Genomic DNA, 18,735 nt, shown 5'->3' with positions numbered 1-18,735 from the left:
CCACGCTCCCACCCCACGCTACAGCCCCACCGACCCACGGGGCGCGGCACTGGGCAACCACGACGCACACCCACCTCACCACAATGACCAACAGCAACAACTCCACGTACCCCCACCCCGACACACACACCAGCCCCCTGCCCCGCCAACAGCCCTCTCACCTAACCGCCACCACGCTCCCACCCCACGCTACAGCCCCACCGACCCACGGGGCGCGGCACTGGGCAACCACGACGCACACCCACCTCACCACAATGACCAACAGCAACAACTCCACGTACCCCCACCCGACACACACACCAGCCCCCTGCCCCGCCAACAGCCCTCTCACCTAACTGCCACCACGCTCCCACCCCACGCTACAGCCCCACCGACCCATGGGGCAGGGCGCCGGGAAACCCCGGCGCACACCCGCCCCACCACCACCACCCACAGCAACACACGCACATACCCACACACACACCTGCCCCTCCGCAACACCAAAACAGTGGCCGTCCCAGCATGCCCCAGGCCCCGCAGCCAACGGCAAAAGCCTACAGCACCCGGTATTCCCAGGCGGTCTCCCATCCAAGTACTAACCGGGCCCGACCCTGCTTAGCTTCCGAGATCAGACGAGATCGGGCGTTCTCAGGGTGGTATGGCCGTAGGCACCAACCCCCTCCCCCGACAACAGCCCTCTCCTGTAGCCACGCCACCCTCTCACCCCTCGCTACAGCCCCACCGACCCACGGGGCAGGGTGCTGGGCAACCCTGGCGCACACCTGCCCCACCACCACCACCCGCAGCAACACACGCACATACCCACACACACACCTGACCCTCCGCAACACGACAACACCAAAACGGGGGCCGCCCCCGCACGCCCCTCCCAACAGCAAAAGCCTACAGCACCTGCTATTCCCAGGCAGTCTCCCATCCAAGTACTCACCGGGCCCGATCCGCCTCCCTTCGAGATCAGATGAGATCGGGCGTTCTCAGGCTCCTATGGCCGTGGGCACCCCCTAATCCGCCCTCAGCCCTCTCACCTAACCGCCACCACGCTCCTACCCCACGCTACAGCCCCACCGACCCACGGGGCGCGCCACTGGGCAACCATGACGCACACCCACCTCACCACAATGACCAACAGCAACAACTCCACGTACCCCCCCCCGACACACACACCAGCCCCCTGCCCCGCCAACAGCCCTCTCACCTAACTGCCACCATGCTCCCACCCCACGCTACAGCCCCACCGACCCACGGGGCGCGGCACTGGTCAACCACAACACACACCCACCTCACCACAATGACCAACAGCAACAACTCCACGTACCCCCCCCCCGACACACACACCAGCCCCCTGCCCCGCCAACAGCCCTCTCACCTAACCGCCACCACGCTCCCACCCCACGCTACAGCCCCACCGACCCACGGGGCGCGGCACTGGGCAACCACGACGCACACCCACCTCACCACAATGACCAACAGCAACAACTCCACGTACCCCCACCCGACACACACACCAGCCCCCTGCCCCGCCAACAGCCCTCTCACCTAACTGCCACCACGCTCCCACCCCACGCTACAGCCCCACCGACCCATGGGGCAGGGCGCCGGGAAACCCCGGCGCACACCCGCCCCACCACCACCACCCACAGCAACACACGCACATACCCACACACACACCTGCCCCTCCGCAACACCAAAACAGTGGCCGTCCCAGCATGCCCCAGGCCCCGCAGCCAACGGCAAAAGCCTACAGCACCCGGTATTCCCAGGCGGTCTCCCATCCAAGTACTAACCGGGCCCGACCCTGCTTAGCTTCCGAGATCAGACGAGATCGGGCGTTCTCAGGGTGGTATGGCCGTAGGCACCAACCCCCTCCCCCGACAACAGCCCTCTCCTGTAGCCACGCCACCCTCTCACCCCTCGCTACAGCCTCACCGACCCACGGGGCGCGGCACTGGGCAACCACGACGCACACCCACCTCACCACAATGACCAACAGCAACAACTCCACGTACCACCCCCCCGACACACACACCAGCCCCCTGCCCCGCCAACAGCCCTCTCACCTAACTGCCACCATGCTCCCACCCCACGCTACAGCCCCACCGACCCACGGGGCGCGGCACTGGGCAACCACGACGCACACCCACCTCACCACAATGACCAACAGCAACAACTCCACGTACCCCCACCCGACACACACACCAGCCCCCTGCCCCGCCAACAGCCCTCTCACCTAACCGCCACCACGCTCCTACCCCACGCTACAGCCCCACCGACCCATGGGGCAGGGCGCCGGGAAACCCCGGCGCACACCCGCCCCACCACCACCACCCACAGCAACACACGCACATACCCACACACACACCTGCCCCTCCGCAACACCAAAACAGTGGCCGTCCCAGCATGCCCCTGGCCCCGCAGCCAACGGCAAAAGCCTACAGCACCCGGTATTCCCAGGCGGTCTCCCATCCAAGTACTAACCGGGCCCGACCCTGCTTAGCTTCCGAGATCAGACGAGATCGGGCGTTCTCAGGGTGGTATGGCCGTAGGCACCAACCCCCTCCCCCGACAACAGCCCTCTCCTGTAGCCACACCACCCTCTCACCCCTCGCTACAGCCTCACCGACCCACGGGGCGCGGCACTGGGCAACCACGACGCACACCCACCTCACCACAATGACCAACAGCAACAACTCCACGTACCACCCCCCCGACACACACACCAGCCCCCTGCCCCGCCAACAGCCCTCTCACCTAACTGCCACCATGCTCCCACCCCACGCTACAGCCCCACCGACCCACGGGGCGCGGCACTGGGCAACCACGACGCACACCCACCTCACCACAATGACCAACAGCAACAACTCCACGTACCCCCACCCCGACACACACACCAGCCCCCTGCCCCGCCAACAGCCCTCTCACCTAACCGCCACCACGCTCCCACCCCACGCTACAGCCCCACCGACCCACGGGGCGCGGCACTGGGCAACCACGACGCACACCCACCTCACCACAATGACCAACAGCAACAACTCCACGTACCCCCCCCCCCGACACACACACCAGCCCCCTGCCCCGCCAACAGCCCTTTCACCTAACCGCCACCACGCTCCTACCCCACGCTACAGCCCCACCGACCCACGGGGCGCGGCACTGGGCAACCACAACGCACACCCACCTCACCACAATGACCAACAGCAACAACTCCACGTACCCCCCCCCCGACACACACACCAGCCCCCTGCCCCGCCAACAGCCCTTTCACCTAACCGCCACCACGCTCCTACCCCACGCTACAGCCCCACCGACCCACGGGGCGCGGCACTGGGCAACCACGACACACACCCACCTCACCACAATGACCAACAGCAACAACTCCACGTACCCCCACCCGACACACACACCAGCCCCCTGCCCCGCCAACAGCCCTCTCACCTAACTGCCACCACGCTCCCACCCCACGCTACAGCCCCACCGACCCATGGGGCAGGGCGCCGGGAAACCCCGGCGCACACCCGCCCCACCACCACCACCCACAGCAACACACGCACATACCCACACACACACCTGCCCCTCCGCAACACCAAAACAGTGGCCGTCCCAGCATGCCCCAGGCCCCGCAGCCAACGGCAAAAGCCTACAGCACCCGGTATTCCCAGGCGGTCTCCCATCCAAGTACTAACCGGGCCCGACCCTGCTTAGCTTCCGAGATCAGACGAGATCGGGCGTTCTCAGGGTGGTATGGCCGTAGGCACCAACCCCCTCCCCCGACAACAGCCCTCTCCTGTAGCCACGCCACCCTCTCACCCCTCGCTACAGCCCCACCGACCCACGGGGCAGGGTGCTGGGCAACCCTGGCGCACACCTGCCCCACCACCACCACCCGCAGCAACACACGCACATACCCACACACACACCTGACCCTCCGCAACACGACAACACCAAAACGGGGGCCGCCCCCGCACCCCCCTCCCAACAGCAAAAGCCTACAGCACCTGCTATTCCCAGGCAGTCTCCCATCCAAGTACTCACCGGGCCCGATCCGCCTCCCTTCCGAGATCAGATGAGATCGGGCGTTCTCAGGCTCCTATGGCCGTGGGCACCCCCTGATCCGCCCTCAGCCCTCTCACCTAACCGCCACCACGCTCCTACCCCACGCTACAGCCCCACCGACCCACGGGGCGCGGCACTGGGCAACCACGACGCACACCCACCTCACCACAATGACCAACAGCAACAACTCCACGTACCCCCCCCCCGACACACACACCAGCCCCCTGCCCCGCCAACAGCCCTTTCACCTAACCGCCACCACGCTCCTACCCCACGCTACAGCCCCACCGACCCACGGGGCGCGGCACTGGGCAACCACGACGCACACCCACCTCACCACAATGACCAACAGCAACAACTCCACGTACCCCCCCCCGACACACACACCAGCCCCCTGCCCCGCCAACAGCCCTTTCACCTAACTGCCACCACGCTCCCACCCCACGCTACAGCCCCACCGACCCACGGGGCGCGGCACTGGGCAACCACGACGCACACCCACCTCACCACAATGACCAACAGCAACAACTCCACGTACCCCCACCCCGACACACACACCAGCCCCCTGCCCCGCCAACAGCCCTCTCACCTAACCGCCACCACGCTCCCACCCCACGCTACAGCCCCACCGACCCACGGGGCGCGGCACTGGGCAACCACGACGCACACCCACCTCACCACAATGACCAACAGCAACAACTCCACGTACCCCCACCCCGACACACACACCAGCCCCCTGCCCCGCCAACAGCCCTCTCACCTAACTGCCACCACGCTCCCACCCCACGCTACAGCCCCACCGACCCATGGGGCAGGGCGCCGGGAAACCCCGGCGCACACCCGCCCCACCACCACCACCACCCACAGCAACACACGCACATACCCACACACACACCTGCCCCTCCGCAACACCAAAACAGTGGCCGTCCCAGCATGCCCCAGGCCCCGCAGCCAACGGCAAAAGCCTACAGCACCCGGTATTCCCAAGCGGTCTCCCATCCAAGTACTAACCGGGCCCGACCCTGCTTAGCTTCCGAGATCAGACGAGATCGGGCGTTCTCAGGGTGGTATGGCCGTAGGCACCAACCCCCTCCCCCGACAACAGCCCTCTCCTGTAGCCACGCCACCCTCTCACCCCTCGCTACAGCCCCACCGACCCACGGGGCAGGGTGCTGGGCAACCCTGGCGCACACCTGCCCCACCAACACCACCCGCAGCAACACACGCACATACCCACACACACACCTGACCCTCCGCAACACGACAACACCAAAACGGGGGCCGCCCCCGCACCCCCCTCCCAACAGCAAAAGCCTACAGCACCTGCTATTCCCAGGCAGTCTCCCATCCAAGTACTCACCGGGCCCGATCCGCCTCCCTTCCGAGATCAGATGAGATCGGGCGTTCTCAGGCTCCTATGGCCGTGGGCACCCCCTGATCCGCCCTCAGCCCTCTCACCTAACCGCCACCACGCTCCTACCCCACGCTACAGCCCCACCGACCCACGGGGCGCGGCACTGGGCAACCACGACACACACCCACCTCACCACAATGACCAACAGCAACAACTCCACGTACCACCCCCCTGACACACACACCAGCCCCCTGCCCCGCCAACAGCCCTCTCACCTAACTGCCACCACGCTCCCACCCCACGCTACAGCCCCACCGACCCATGGGGCAGGGCGCCGGGAAACCCCGGCGCACACCCGCCCCACCACCACCACCCACAGCAACACACGCACATACCCACACACACACCTGCCCCTCCGCAACACCAAAACAGTGGCCGTCCCAGCATGCCCCAGGCCCCGCAGCCAACGGCAAAAGCCTACAGCACCCGGTATTCCCAGGCGGTCTCCCATCCAAGTACTAACCGGGCCCGACCCTGCTTAGCTTCCGAGATCAGACGAGATCGGGCGTTCTCAGGGTGGTATGGCCGTAGGCACCAACCCCCTCCCCCGACAACAGCCCTCTCCTGTAGCCACGCCACCCTCTCACCCCTCGCTACAGCCCCACCGACCCACGGGGCGCGGCACTGGGCAACCACGACGCACACCCACCTCACCACAATGACCAACAGCAACAACTCCACGTACCACCCCCCCGACACACACACCAGCCCCCTGCCCCGCCAACAGCCCTCTCACCTAACTGCCACCATGCTCCCACCCCACGCTACAGCCCCACCGACCCACGGGGCGCGGCACTGGGCAACCACGACGCACACCCACCTCACCACAATGACCAACAGCAACAACTCCACGTACCCCCACCCGACACACACACCAGCCCCCTGCCCCGCCAAAAGCCCTCTCACCTAACCGCCACCACGCTCCCACCCCACGCTACAGCCCCACCGACCCACGGGGCGCGGCACTGGGCAACCACGACGCACACCCACCTCACCACAATGACCAACAGCAACAACTCCACGTACCCCCCCCCCGACACACACACCAGCCCCCTGCCCCGCCAACAGCCCTTTCACCTAACCGCCACCACGCTCCTACCCCACGCTACAGCCCCACCGACCCACGGGGCGCGGCACTGGGCAACCACGACGCACACCCACCTCACCACAATGACCAACAGCAACAACTCCACGTTCCCCCCGTCCCGACACACACACCAGCCCCCTGCCCCGCCAACAGCCCTTTCACCTAACTGCCACCACGCTCCCACCCCACGCTACAGCCCCACCGACCCACGGGGCGCGGCACTGGGCAACCACGACGCACACCCACCTCACCACAATGACCAACAGCAACAACTCCACGTACCCCCACCCCGACACACACACCAGCCCCCTGCCCCGCCAACAGCCCTCTCACCTAACCGCCACCACGCTCCCACCCCACGCTACAGCCCCACCGACCCACGGGGCGCGGCACTGGGCAACCACGACGCACACCCACCTCACCACAATGACCAACAGCAACAACTCCACGTACCCCCACCCCGACACACACACCAGCCCCCTGCCCCGCCAACAGCCCTCTCACCTAACTGCCACCACGCTCCCACCCCACGCTACAGCCCCACCGACCCATGGGGCAGGGCGCCGGGAAACCCCGGCGCACACCCGCCCCACCACCACCACCCACAGCAACACACGCACATACCCACACACACACCTGCCCCTCCGCAACACCAAAACAGTGGCCGTCCCAGCATGCCCCAGGCCCCGCAGCCAACGGCAAAAGCCTACAGCACCCGGTATTCCCAGGCGGTCTCCCATCCAAGTACTAACCGGGCCCGACCCTGCTTAGCTTCCGAGATCAGACGAGATCGGGCGTTCTCAGGGTGGTATGGCCGTAGGCACCAACCCCCTCCCCCGACAACAGCCCTCTCCTGTAGCCACGCCACCCTCTCACCCCTCGCTACAGCCCCACCGACCCACGGGGCGCGGCACTGGGCAACCACGACGCACACCCACCTCACCACAATGACCAACAGCAACAACTCCACGTACCACCCCCCCGACACACACACCAGCCCCCTGCCCCGCCAACAGCCCTCTCACCTAACTGCCACCATGCTCCCACCCCACGCTACAGCCCCACCGACCCACGGGGCGCGGCACTGGGCAACCACGACGCACACCCACCTCACCACAATGACCAACAGCAACAACTCCACGTACCACCCCCCCGACACACACACCAGCCCCCTGCCCCGCCAACAGCCCTCTCACCTAACCGCCACCACGCTCCTACCCCACGCTACAGCCCCACCGACCCACGGGGCGCGGCACTGGGCAACCACGACGCACACCCACCTCACCACAATGACCAACAGCAACAACTCCACGTACCCCCCCCCCGACACACACACCAGCCCCCTGCCCCGCCAACAGCCCTTTCACCTAACCGCCACCACGCTCCTACCCCACGCTACAGCCCCACCGACCCACGGGGCGCGGCACTAGTCAACCACAACGCACACCCACCTCACCACAATGACCAACAGCAACAACTCCACGTACCCCCCCCCGACACACACACCAGCCCCCTGCCCCGCCAACAGCCCTCTCACCTAACCGCCACCACGCTCCTACCCCACGCTACAGCCCCACCGACCCACGGGGCGCGGCACTGGGCAACCACGACGCACACCCACCTCACCACAATGACCAACAGGAACAACTCCACGTACCCCCCCCCGACACACACACCAGCCCCCTGCCCCGCCAACAGCCCTCTCACCTAACTGCCACCATGCTCCCACCCCACGCTACAGCCCCACCGACCCACGGGGCGCGGCACTGGTCAACCACGACGCACACCCACCTCACCACAATGACCAACAGCAACAACTCCACGTACCACCCCCCGACACACACACCAGCCCCCTGCCCCGCCAACAGCCCTCTCACCTAACTGCCACCACGCTCCTACCCCACGCTACAGCCCCACCGACCCATGGGGCAGGGCGCCGGGAAACCCCGGCGCACACCCGCCCCACCACCACCACCCACAGCAACACACGCACATACCCACACACACACCTGCCCCTCCGCAACACCAAAACAGTGGCCGTCCCAGCATGCCCCAGGCCCCGCAGCCAACGGCAAAAGCCTACAGCACCCGGTATTCCCAGGCGGTCTCCCATCCAAGTACTAACCGGGCCCGACCCTGCTTAGCTTCCGAGATCAGACGAGATCGGGCGTTCTCAGGGTGGTATGGCCGTAGGCACCAACCCCCTCCCCCGACAACAGCCCTCTCCTGTAGCCACGCCACCCTCTCACCCCTCGCTACAGCCCCACCGACCCACGGGGCAGGGTGCTGGGCAACCCTGGCGCACACCTGCCCCACCACCACCACCCGCAGCAACACACGCACATACCCACACACACACCTGACCCTCCGCAACACGACAACACCAAAACGGGGGCCGCCCCCGCACCCCCCTCCCAACAGCAAAAGCCTACAGCACCTGCTATTCCCAGGCAGTCTCCCATCCAAGTACTCACCGGGCCCGATCCGCCTCCCTTCCGAGATCAGATGAGATCGGGCGTTCTCAGGCTCCTATGGCCGTGGGCACCCCCTGATCCGCCCTCAGCCCTCTCACCTAACCGCCACCACGCTCCTACCCCACGCTACAGCCCCACCGACCCACGGGGCGCGGCACTGGGCAACCACGACACACACCCACCTCACCACAATGACCAACAGCAACAAATCCACGTACCCCCCCCCCCGACACACACACCAGCCCCCTGCCCCGCCAACAGCCCTTTCACCTAACCGCCACCACGCTCCTACCCCACGCTACAGCCCCACCGACCCACGGGGCGCGGCACTGGTCAACCACAACACACACCCACCTCACCACAATGACCAACAGCAACAACTCCACGTACCCCCCCCCCGACACACACACCAGCCCCCTGCCCCGCCAACAGCCCTTTCACCTAACTGCCACCATGCTCCCACCCCACGCTACAGCCCCACCGACCCACGGGGCGCGGCACTGGGCAACCACGACGCACACCCACCTCACCACAATGACCAACAGCAACAACTCCACGTACCACCCCCCCGACACACACACCAGCCCCCTGCCCCGCCAACAGCCCTCTCACCTAACTGCCACCACGCTCCCACCCCACGCTACAGCCCCACCGACCCACGGGGCGTGGCACTGGGCAACCACGACGCACACCCACCTCACCACAATGACCAACAGCAACAACTCCACGTACCCCCACCCCGACACACACACCAGCCCCCTGCCCCGCCAACAGCCCTCTCACCTAACCGCCACCACGCTCCCACCCCACGCTACAGCCCCACCGACCCACGGGGCGCGGCACTGGGCAACCACGACGCACACCCACCTCACCACAATGACCAACAGCAACAACTCCACGTACCCCCCCCCCGACACACACACCAGCCCCCTGCCCCGCCAACAGCCCTTTCACCTAACCGCCACCACGCTCCTACCCCACGCTACAGCCCCACCGACCCACGGGGCGCGGCACTGGGCAACCACGACGCACACCCACCTCACCACAATGACCAACAGCAACAACTCCACGTACCCCCCCCCCCGACACACACACCAGCCCCCTGCCCCGCCAACAGCCCTTTCACCTAACCGCCACCACGCTCCTACCCCACGCTACAGCCCCACCGACCCACGGGGCGCGGCACTGGGCAACCACGACGCACACCCACCTCACCACAATGACCAACAGCAACAACTCCACGTACCCCCACCCGACACACACACCAGCCCCCTGCCCCGCCAACAGCCCTCTCACCTAACTGCCACCACGCTCCCACCCCACGCTACAGCCCCACCGACCCATGGGGCAGGGCGCCGGGAAACCCCGGCGCACACCCGCCCCACCACCACCACCCACAGCAACACACGCAGATACCCACACACACACCTGCCCCTCCGCAACACCAAAACAGTGGCCGTCCCAGCATGCCCCAGGCCCCGCAGCCAACGGCAAAAGCCTACAGCACCCGGTATTCCCAGGCGGTCTCCCATCCAAGTACTAACCGGGCCCGACCCTGCTTAGCTTCCGAGATCAGACGAGATCGGGCGTTCTCAGGGTGGTATGGCCGTAGGCACCAACCCCCTCCCCCGACAACAGCCCTCTCCTGTAGCCACGCCACCCTCTCACCCCTCGCTACAGCCCCACCGACCCACGGGGCAGGGTGCTGGGCAACCCTGGCGCACACCTGCCCCACCAACACCACCCGCAGCAACACACGCACATACCCACACACACACCTGACCCTCCGCAACACGACAACACCAAAACGGGGGCCGCCCCCGCACCCCCCTCCCAACAGCAAAAGCCTACAGCACCTGCTATTCCCAGGCAGTCTCCCATCCAAGTACTCACCGGGCCCGATCCGCCTCCCTTCCGAGATCAGATGAGATCGGGCGTTCTCAGGCTCCTATGGCCGTGGGCACCCCCTGATCCGCCCTCAGCCCTCTCACCTAACCGCCACCACGCTCCTACCCCACGCTACAGCCCCACCGACCCACGGGGCGCGGCACTGGGCAACCACGACGCACACCCACCTCACCACAATGACCAACAGCAACAACTCCACGTACCCCCCCCCCGACACACACACCAGCCCCCTGCCCCGCCAACAGCCCTCTCACCTAACCGCCACCACGCTCCTACCCCACGCTACAGCCCCACCGACCCACGGGGCGCGGCACTGGTCAACCACAACACACACCCACCTCACCACAATGACCAACAGCAACAACTCCACGTACCCCCCCCCCGACACACACACCAGCCCCCTGCCCCGCCAACAGCCCTCTCACCTAACTGCCACCATGCTCCCACCCCACGCTACAGCCCCACCGACCCACGGGGCGCGGCACTGGTCAACCACGACGCACACCCACCTCACCACAATGACCAACAGCAACAACTCCACGTACACCCCCCCGACACACACACCAGCCCCCTGCCCCGCCAACAGCCCTTTCACCTAACTGCCACCACGCTCCCACCCCACGCTACAGCCCCACCGACCCACGGGGCGCGGCACTGGGCAACCACGACGCACACCCACCTCACCACAATGACCAACAGCAACAACTCCACGTACCCCCACCCCGACACACACACCAGCCCCCTGCCCCGCCAACAGCCCTCTCACCTAACCGCCACCACGCTCCCACCCCACGCTACAGCCCCACCGACCCACGGGGCGCGGCACTGGGCAACCACGACGCACACCCACCTCACCACAATGACCAACAGCAACAACTCCACGTACCCCCACCCGACACACACACCAGCCCCCTGCCCCGCCAACAGCCCTCTCACCTAACTGCCACCACGCTCCCACCCCACGCTACAGCCCCACCGACCCATGGGGCAGGGCGCCGGGAAACCCCGGCGCACACCCGCCCCACCACCACCACCACCCACAGCAACACACGCACATACCCACACACACACCTGCCCCTCCGCAACACCAAAATAGTGGCCGTCCCAGCATGCCCCAGGCCCCGCAGCCAACGGCAAAAGCCTACAGCACCCGGTATTCCCAGGCGGTCTCCCATCCAAGTACTAACCGGGCCCGACCCTGCTTAGCTTCCGAGATCAGACGAGATCGGGCGTTCTCAGGGTGGTATGGCCATAGGCACCAACCCCCTCCCCCGACAACAGCCCTCTCCTGTAGCCACGCCACCCTCTCACCCCTCGCTACAGCCCCACCGACCCACGGGGCAGGGTGCTGGGCAACCCTGGCGCACACCTGCCCCACCAACACCACCCGCAGCAACACACGCACATACCCACACACACACCTGACCCTCCGCAACACGACAACACCAAAACGGGGGCCGCCCCCGCACCCCCCTCCCAACAGCAAAAGCCTACAGCACCTGCTATTCCCAGGCAGTCTCCCATCCAAGTACTCACCGGGCCCGATCCGCCTCCCTTCCGAGATCAGATGAGATCGGGCGTTCTCAGGCTCCTATGGCCGTGGGCACCCCCTGATCCGCCCTCAGCCCTCTCACCTAACCGCCACCACGCTCCTACCCCACGCTACAGCCCCACCGACCCACGGGGCGCGGCACTGGGCAACCACGACACACACCCACCTCACCACAATGACCAACAGCAACAACTCCACGTACCACCCCCCTGACACACACACCAGCCCCCTGCCCCGCCAACAGCCCTCTCACCTAACTGCCACCACGCTCCCACCCCACGCTACAGCCCCACCGACCCATGGGGCAGGGCGCCGGGAAACCCCGGCGCACACCCGCCCCACCACCACCACCCACAGCAACACACGCACATACCCACACACACACCTGCCCCTCCGCAACACCAAAACAGTGGCCGTCCCAGCATGCCCCAGGCCCCGCAGCCAACGGCAAAAGCCTACAGCACCCGGTATTCCCAGGCGGTCTCCCATCCAAGTACTAACCGGGCCCGACCCTGCTTAGCTTCCGAGATCAGACGAGATCGGGCGTTCTCAGGGTGGTATGGCCGTAGGCACCAACCCCCTCCCCCGACAACAGCCCTCTCCTGTAGCCACGCCACCCTCTCACCCCTCGCTACAGCCCCACCGACCCACGGGGCGCGGCACTGGGCAACCACGACGCACACCCACCTCACCACAATGACCAACAGCAACAACTCCACGTACCACCCCCCCGACACACACACCAGCCCCCTGCCCCGCCAACAGCCCTCTCACCTAACTGCCACCATGCTCCCACCCCACGCTACAGCCCCACCGACCCACGGGGCGCGGCACTGGGCAACCACGACGCACACCCACCTCACCACAATGACCAACAGCAACAACTCCACGTACCCCCACCCGACACACACACCAGCCCCCTGCCCCGCCAAAAGCCCTCTCACCTAACCGCCACCACGCTCCCACCCCACGCTACAGCCCCACCGACCCACGGGGCGCGGCACTGGGCAACCACGACGCACACCCACCTCACCACAATGACCAACAGCAACAACTCCACGTACCCCCCCCCCGACACACACACCAGCCCCCTGCCCCGCCAACAGCCCTTTCACCTAACCGCCACCACGCTCCTACCCCACGCTACAGCCCCACCGACCCACGGGGCGCGGCACTGGGCAACCACGACGCACACCCACCTCACCACAATGACCAACAGCAACAACTCCACGTTCCCCCCGTCCCGACACACACACCAGCCCCCTGCCCCGCCAACAGCCCTCTCACCTAACCGCCACCACGCTCCCACCCCACGCTACAGCCCCACCGACCCACGGGGCGCGGCACTGGGCAACCACGACGCACACCCACCTCACCACAATGACCAACAGCAACAACTCCACGTACCCCCACCCCGACACACACACCAGCCCCCTGCCCCGCCAACAGCCCTCTCACCTAACCGCCACCACGCTCCCACCCCACGCTACAGCCCCACCGACCCACGGGGCGCGGCACTGGGCAACCACGACGCACACCCACCTCACCACAATGACCAACAGCAACAACTCCACGTACCCCCACCCGACACACACACCAGCCCCCTGCCCCGCCAACAGCCCTCTCACCTAACTGCCACCACGCTCCCACCCCACGCTACAGCCCCACCGACCCATGGGGCAGGGCGCCGGGAAACCCCGGCGCACACCCGCCCCACCACCACCACCCACAGCAACACACGCACATACCCACACACACACCTGCCCCTCCGCAACACCAAAACAGTGGCCGTCCCAGCATGCCCCAGGCCCCGCAGCCAACGGCAAAAGCCTACAGCACCCGGTATTCCCAGGCGGTCTCCCATCCAAGTACTAACCGGGCCCGACCCTGCTTAGCTTCCGAGATCAGACGAGATCGGGCGTTCTCAGGGTGGTATGGCCGTAGGCACCAACCCCCTCCCCCGACAACAGCCCTCTCCTGTAGCCACGCCACCCTCTCACCCCTCGCTACAGCCCCACCGACCCACGGGGCAGGGTGCTGGGCAACCCTGGCGCACACCTGCCCCACCAACACCACCCGCAGCAACACACGCACATACCCACACACACACCTGACCCTCCGCAACACGACAACACCAAAACGGGGGCCGCCCCCGCACCCCCCTCCCAACAGCAAAAGCCTACAGCACCTGCTATTCCCAGGCAGTCTCCCATCCAAGTACTCACCGGGCCCGATCCGCCTCCCTTCCGAGATCAGATGAGATCGGGCGTTCTCAGGCTCCTATGGCCGTGGGCACCCCCTGATCCGCCCTCAGCCCTCTCACCTAACCGCCACCACGCTCCTACCCCACGCTACAGCCCCACCGACCCACGGGGCGCGGCACTGGGCAACCACGACGCACACCCACCTCACCACAATGACCAACAGCAACAACTCCACGTACCCCCCCCCCGACACACACACCAGCCCCCTGCCCCGCCAACAGCCCTTTCACCTAACCGCCACCACGCTCCTACCCCACGCTACAGCCCCACCGACCCACGGGGCGCGGCACTGGTCAACCAAAACACACACCCACCTCACCACAATGACCAACAGCAACAACTCCACGTACCCCCCCCCCGACACACACACCAGCCCCCTGCCCCGCCAACAGCCCTCTCACCTAACCGCCACCACGCTCCCACCCCACGCTACAGCCCCACCGACCCACGGGGCGCGGCACTGGGCAACCACGACGCACACCCACCTCACCACAATGACCAACAGCAACAACTCCACGTACCCCCCCCCGACACACACACCAGCCCCCTGCCCCGCCAACAGCCCTTTCACCTAACTGCCACCACGCTCCCACCCCACGCTACAGCCCCACCGACCCACGGGGCGCGGCACTGGGCAACCACGACGCACACCCACCTCACCACAATGACCAACAGCAACAACTCCACGTACCCCCACCCCGACACACACACCAGCCCCCTGCCCCGCCAACAGCCCTCTCACCTAACCGCCACCACGCTCCCACCCCACGCTACAGCCCCACCGACCCACGGGGCGCGGCACTGGGCAACCACGACGCACACCCACCTCACCACAATGACCAACAGCAACAACTCCACGTACCCCCACCCGACACACACACCAGCCCCCTGCCCCGCCAACAGCCCTCTCACCTAACTGCCACCACGCTCCCACCCCACGCTACAGCCCCACCGACCCATGGGGCAGGGCGCCGGGAAACCCCGGCGCACACCCGCCCCACCACCACCACCACCCACAGCAACACACGCACATACCCACACACACACCTGCCCCTCCGCAACACCAAAACAGTGGCCGTCCCAGCATGCCCCAGGCCCCGCAGCCAACGGCAAAAGCCTACAGCACCCGGTATTCCCAGGCGGTCTCCCATCCAAGTACTAACCGGGCCCGACCCTGCTTAGCTTCCGAGATCAGACGAGATCGGGTGTTCTCAGGGTGGTATGGCCGTAGGCACCAACCCCCTCCCCCGACAACAGCCCTCTCCTGTAGCCACGCCACCCTCTCACCCCTCGCTACAGCCCCACCGACCCACGGGGCAGGGTGCTGGGCAACCCTGGCGCACACCTGCCCCACCACCACCACCCGCAGCAACACACGCACATACCCACACACACACCTGACCCTCCGCAACACGACAACACCAAAACGGGGGCCGCCCCCGCACCCCCCTCCCAACAGCAAAAGCCTACAGCACCTGCTATTCCCAGGCAGTCTCCCATCCAAGTACTCACCGGGCCCGATCCGCCTCCCTTCCGAGATCAGATGAGATCGGGCGTTCTCAGGCTCCTATGGCCGTGGGCACCCCCTGATCCGCCCTCAGCCCTCTCACCTAACCGCCACCACGCTCCTACCCCACGCTACAGCCCCACCGACCCACGGGGCGCGGCACTGGGCAACCACGACACACACCCACCTCACCACAATGACCAACAGCAACAACTCCACGTACCACCCCCCTGACACACACACCAGCCCCCTGCCCCGCCAACAGCCCTCTCACCTAACCGCCACCAGGCTCCCACCCCACGCTACAGCCCCACCGACCCATGGGGCAGGGCGCCGGGAAACCCCGGCGCACACCCGCCCCACCACCACCACCCACAGCAACACACGCACATACCCACACACACACCTGCCCCTCCGCAACACCAAAACAGTGGCCGTCCCAGCATGCCCCAGGCCCCGCAGCCAACGGCAAAAGCCTACAGCACCCGGTATTCCCAGGCAGTCTCCCATCCAAGTACTAACCGGGCCCGACCCTGCTTAGCTTCCGAGATCAGACGAGATCGGGCGTTCTCAGGGTGGTATGGCCGTAGGCACCATCCCCCTCCCCCGACAACAGCCCTCTCCTGTAGCCACGCCACCCTCTCACCCCTCGCTACAGCCCCACCGACCCACGGGGCGCGGCACTGGGCAACCACGACGCACACCCACCTCACCACAATGACCAACAGCAACAACTCCACGTACCCCCCCCCCGACACACACACCAGCCCCCTGCCCCGCCAACAGCCCTCTCACCTAACCGCCACCACGCTCCCACCCCACGCTACAGCCCCACCGACCCACGGGGCGCGGCACTGGGCAACCACGACGCACACCCACCTCACCACAATGACCAACAGCAACAACTCCACGTACCCCCCCCCGACACACACACCAGCCCCCTGCCCCGCCAACAGCCCTCTCACCTAACCGCCACCACGCTCCTACCCCACGCTACAGCCCCACCGACCCACGGGGCGCGGCACTGGGCAACCACAACGCACACCCACCTCACCACAATGACCAACAGCAACAACTCCACGTACCCCCACCCGACACACACACCAGCCCCCTGCCCCGCCAACAGCCCTCTCACCTAACCGCCACCACGCTCCTACCCCACGCTACAGCCCCACCGACCCACGGGGCGCGGCACTGGTCAACCACAACGCACACCCACCTCACCACAATGACCAACAGCAACAACTCCACGTACCCCCCCCCGACACACACACCAGCCCCCTGCCCCGCCAACAGCCCTCTCACCTAACTGCCACCATGCTCCCACCCCACGCTACAGCCCCACCGACCCACGGGGCGCGGCACTGGGCAACCACGACGCACACCCACCTCACCACAATGACCAACAGCAACAACTCCACGTACCGCCCCCCGACACACACACAGCCCCCTGCCCCGCCAACAGCCCTTTCACCCAACCACGACGCACACCCACCTCACCACAATGACCAACAGCAACAACTCCACGTACCGCCCCCCGACACACACACCAGCCCCCTGCCCCGCCAACAGCCCTTTCACCCAACCACGACGCACACCCACCTCACCACAATGACCAACAGCAACAACTCCACGTACAACCCCCCCGACACACACACCAGCCCCCTGCCCCGCCAACAGCCCTCTCACCTAACCGCCACCACGCTCCTACCCCACGCTACAGCCCCACCGACCCACGGGGCGCGGCACTGGGCAACCACGACGCACACCCACCTCACCACAATGACCAACAGCAACAACTCCACGTACCCCCACCCCGACACACACACCAGCCCCCTGCCCCGCCAACAGCCCTCTCACCTAACTGCCACCATGCTCCCACCCCACGCTACAGCCCCACCGACCCACGGGGCGCGGCACTGGGCAACCACGACGCACACCCACCTCACCACAATGACCAACAGCAACAACTCCACGTACCCCCACCCGACACACACACCAGCCCCCTGCCCCGCCAACAGCCCTCTCACCTAACTGCCACCACGCTCCCACCCCACGCTACAGCCCCACCGACCCATGGGGCAGGGCGCCGGGAAACCCCGGCGCACACCCGCCCCACCACCACCACCCACAGCAACACACGCACATACCCACACACACACCTGCCCCTCCGCAACACCAAAACAGTGGCCGTCCCAGCATGCCCCAGGCCCCGCAGCCAACGGCAAAAGCCTACAGCACCCGGTATTCCCAGGCGGTCTCCCATCCAAGTACTAACCGGGCCCGACCCTGCTTAGCTTCCGAGATCAGACGAGATCGGGCGTTCTCAGGGTGGTATGGCCGTAGGCACCATCCCCCTCCCCCGACAACAGCCCTCTCCTGTAGCCACGCCACCCTCTCACCCCTCGCTACAGCCCCACCGACCCACGGGGCGCGGCACTGGGCAACCACGACGCACACCCACCTCACCACAATGACC

At 66.4% G+C, this 18,735-nt stretch overlaps 15 non-coding genes and 7 pseudogenes across 15 annotated transcripts; all 22 read right to left on the bottom strand.

Moving 5' to 3' along the window:
* Positions 1–530: 530 nt before the first annotated feature.
* LOC143162674 (5S ribosomal RNA) lies at positions 531–649 on the bottom strand. The gene has a single exon (XR_012995763.1). It is a non-coding gene; the product is annotated as a 5S ribosomal RNA (ribosomal RNA).
* Positions 650–1,735: 1,086 nt separating this feature from the next.
* Positions 1,736–1,854, bottom strand: LOC143162673 (5S ribosomal RNA). The gene has a single exon (XR_012995762.1). It is a non-coding gene; the product is annotated as a 5S ribosomal RNA (ribosomal RNA).
* Positions 1,855–2,426: 572 nt separating this feature from the next.
* On the bottom strand, positions 2,427–2,545 carry LOC143162672 (5S ribosomal RNA). The gene has a single exon (XR_012995761.1). It is a non-coding gene; the product is annotated as a 5S ribosomal RNA (ribosomal RNA).
* A 1,086-nt stretch (positions 2,546–3,631) lies between these two features.
* LOC143162670 (5S ribosomal RNA) lies at positions 3,632–3,750 on the bottom strand. The gene has a single exon (XR_012995760.1). It is a non-coding gene; the product is annotated as a 5S ribosomal RNA (ribosomal RNA).
* A 230-nt stretch (positions 3,751–3,980) lies between these two features.
* LOC143162625 (5S ribosomal RNA) lies at positions 3,981–4,098 on the bottom strand (annotated as a pseudogene).
* A 914-nt stretch (positions 4,099–5,012) lies between these two features.
* On the bottom strand, positions 5,013–5,131 carry LOC143162694 (5S ribosomal RNA). Its single transcript, XR_012995781.1, has one exon. It is a non-coding gene; the product is annotated as a 5S ribosomal RNA (ribosomal RNA).
* Positions 5,132–5,361: 230 nt separating this feature from the next.
* Positions 5,362–5,479, bottom strand: LOC143162624 (5S ribosomal RNA; annotated as a pseudogene).
* A 399-nt stretch (positions 5,480–5,878) lies between these two features.
* On the bottom strand, positions 5,879–5,997 carry LOC143162669 (5S ribosomal RNA). Its single transcript, XR_012995759.1, has one exon. It is a non-coding gene; the product is annotated as a 5S ribosomal RNA (ribosomal RNA).
* A 1,257-nt stretch (positions 5,998–7,254) lies between these two features.
* Positions 7,255–7,373, bottom strand: LOC143162668 (5S ribosomal RNA). Its single transcript, XR_012995758.1, has one exon. It is a non-coding gene; the product is annotated as a 5S ribosomal RNA (ribosomal RNA).
* A 1,254-nt stretch (positions 7,374–8,627) lies between these two features.
* On the bottom strand, positions 8,628–8,746 carry LOC143162666 (5S ribosomal RNA). Its single transcript, XR_012995756.1, has one exon. It is a non-coding gene; the product is annotated as a 5S ribosomal RNA (ribosomal RNA).
* A 230-nt stretch (positions 8,747–8,976) lies between these two features.
* LOC143162623 (5S ribosomal RNA) lies at positions 8,977–9,094 on the bottom strand (annotated as a pseudogene).
* A 1,426-nt stretch (positions 9,095–10,520) lies between these two features.
* LOC143162665 (5S ribosomal RNA) lies at positions 10,521–10,639 on the bottom strand. Its single transcript, XR_012995755.1, has one exon. It is a non-coding gene; the product is annotated as a 5S ribosomal RNA (ribosomal RNA).
* Positions 10,640–10,869: 230 nt separating this feature from the next.
* On the bottom strand, positions 10,870–10,987 carry LOC143162622 (5S ribosomal RNA; annotated as a pseudogene).
* Positions 10,988–12,071: 1,084 nt separating this feature from the next.
* LOC143162695 (5S ribosomal RNA) lies at positions 12,072–12,190 on the bottom strand. The gene has a single exon (XR_012995782.1). It is a non-coding gene; the product is annotated as a 5S ribosomal RNA (ribosomal RNA).
* Positions 12,191–12,420: 230 nt separating this feature from the next.
* LOC143162621 (5S ribosomal RNA) lies at positions 12,421–12,538 on the bottom strand (annotated as a pseudogene).
* A 399-nt stretch (positions 12,539–12,937) lies between these two features.
* LOC143162664 (5S ribosomal RNA) lies at positions 12,938–13,056 on the bottom strand. Its single transcript, XR_012995754.1, has one exon. It is a non-coding gene; the product is annotated as a 5S ribosomal RNA (ribosomal RNA).
* Positions 13,057–14,312: 1,256 nt separating this feature from the next.
* On the bottom strand, positions 14,313–14,431 carry LOC143162663 (5S ribosomal RNA). The gene has a single exon (XR_012995753.1). It is a non-coding gene; the product is annotated as a 5S ribosomal RNA (ribosomal RNA).
* Positions 14,432–14,661: 230 nt separating this feature from the next.
* LOC143162619 (5S ribosomal RNA) lies at positions 14,662–14,779 on the bottom strand (annotated as a pseudogene).
* Positions 14,780–15,863: 1,084 nt separating this feature from the next.
* Positions 15,864–15,982, bottom strand: LOC143162680 (5S ribosomal RNA). The gene has a single exon (XR_012995768.1). It is a non-coding gene; the product is annotated as a 5S ribosomal RNA (ribosomal RNA).
* A 230-nt stretch (positions 15,983–16,212) lies between these two features.
* LOC143162618 (5S ribosomal RNA) lies at positions 16,213–16,330 on the bottom strand (annotated as a pseudogene).
* Positions 16,331–16,729: 399 nt separating this feature from the next.
* LOC143162698 (5S ribosomal RNA) lies at positions 16,730–16,848 on the bottom strand. The gene has a single exon (XR_012995785.1). It is a non-coding gene; the product is annotated as a 5S ribosomal RNA (ribosomal RNA).
* Positions 16,849–18,485: 1,637 nt separating this feature from the next.
* Positions 18,486–18,604, bottom strand: LOC143162662 (5S ribosomal RNA). Its single transcript, XR_012995752.1, has one exon. It is a non-coding gene; the product is annotated as a 5S ribosomal RNA (ribosomal RNA).
* Between the last annotated feature and the right edge of the window lie 131 nt (positions 18,605–18,735).

This window comes from Aptenodytes patagonicus, chromosome 6 (assembly GCF_965638725.1).
Source record: "Aptenodytes patagonicus chromosome 6, bAptPat1.pri.cur, whole genome shotgun sequence".
NCBI classification, from domain to species: domain Eukaryota; kingdom Metazoa; phylum Chordata; class Aves; order Sphenisciformes; family Spheniscidae; genus Aptenodytes; species Aptenodytes patagonicus.
Note: the sequence above shows the minus strand (reverse complement) of the source record. Positions and strands in the feature narration are given on the sequence as shown.